Raw genomic sequence first — 1,676 nt, 5'->3', positions numbered from 1 at the left:
CTGAGACACTAAGAAGGTACTAATCAACTGTAATTCTTAAAGCTATAATATATCCATAAAAATTTAGTAATTAATTTTCTCCTAATGAATATCCATCTAAATTTATATTACATGCAAATGTGATATAATTTAACAATTGGCCTTATATACCAAATAAATGTGTTTCTCTGACAGGATAATATTTAATTTAGAAAAAATATAAATTTGAAAAGAATCTAATGAATCGATTTAAGACAAAATATAATTCTTAGCAGATCTAAGCACTGTGTTAAGTATTTGGAATCTAATATTATCTGTTTTCTGATATTATTACACAGGTAAATTAATAAAGGAAATAGACACATTGAAAAATAACAACTCTTATAAAAGTAGATGTATTATATAGTAGTATAATATAATAAGAAAATGCATCTGGTTATACTTCTGTGAGTATCATAAAATATAATATAGGACAGGATATTTCAAAGTGTTTATCAAAGATGTGTAGAATTTTATTAGCTGAAAACTAGAAGAAAATTATCTAGGCCATGGAACTGTTGAAACAGACATTAGTTGTGAAGGAGCATTGCATGTGTAAGAAATAATTGAAATTTTTCAGGTGACTAGAGAATACATTTCATTAATTTAGTGATAGAACTAAGACAGTTATGTACACTGTATTTCAGAGGTGTCCAAAATAGGCTGAATGCCCACAAAAGAGTATTCTAGATGATTCATAATGTTTGGGGGAAAAAGCTCATATTTTTATTCAAAAATAAAACAAGTATTATCTTGGGATATTTTGTCATAAACTAATTCTACAATACTTAGAGAAAGTCCAAAGACTAAACATAGCCAAAAGTGATAATTCCAAAGAACAAAGATGGGGAGAGAAACTTGCCTCATTAGATTTGAAACATGCAATGTAAATTATAGGTATTAAGTCAGTTCTGATTTTGTGTAGGATTTGACAAATTGATTAAAATAACAGACTATAGAGCAAAGAGTCAGATGTATACTTTTATGTAAATTCCTTTTATGATAAATATTTCTTTGCAGACAAATGTGGAAAGGATGAGCATTTCAATAAATTTGCTGGGGCAACTGATTTTCCATACAAAGAAAAAATGAACCCTGATCATACATAATCCAGCAAAAAATAATTTTAGGAAAGAATATGAGTTCAGGTAGGAAGATTTCATAAGTGACACATAAGACATGGACATAATAAAGGGAATATTTGACTTTTTAAAGTGCATTTTATATAATAGTTCATAATAAGCAAAGACATGATAAAGACAAGCAACAAATTTGGAGAAGTCATTTGGAGCAGTAACGATACATAAAGGGTTAAATATAAAGAATAGGTATATTGTCTGAATTAGTAAAAGAATATAAATAATCTACTAGAAAACAAAAGGAAGAGAACAGAAATTTTGAAAAGATGAAGCAAAAAAGCATCAATTTAGAAAAACATGGTATTAACCATTAAGGAAATGCAAAGAAAAACCATTATGACGTGTTAATTACTTCTTCAGAAAAAAATATCCAAGTCTGGTAACACTAAGTGGAGCAAAGAGAGCCCTCATTTTCTACTGGTTTTGATAATATAGACAAGTAGAACCTGTTTGGATACAGTCTGGAATTATTTAATAATTATAAAAACATTTATACCCATGAATATTAGTACGTTGGTC

Source organism: Monodon monoceros, unplaced genomic scaffold (genome assembly GCF_005190385.1).
Source record: "Monodon monoceros isolate NGI ecotype Baffin Bay Population unplaced genomic scaffold, NGI_Narwhal_1 Super_Scaffold_18, whole genome shotgun sequence".
Classification (NCBI taxonomy): domain Eukaryota; kingdom Metazoa; phylum Chordata; class Mammalia; order Artiodactyla; family Monodontidae; genus Monodon; species Monodon monoceros.
The sequence above is the reverse complement of the archived record's forward strand: the minus strand, read 5'-3'. Positions refer to the sequence as shown.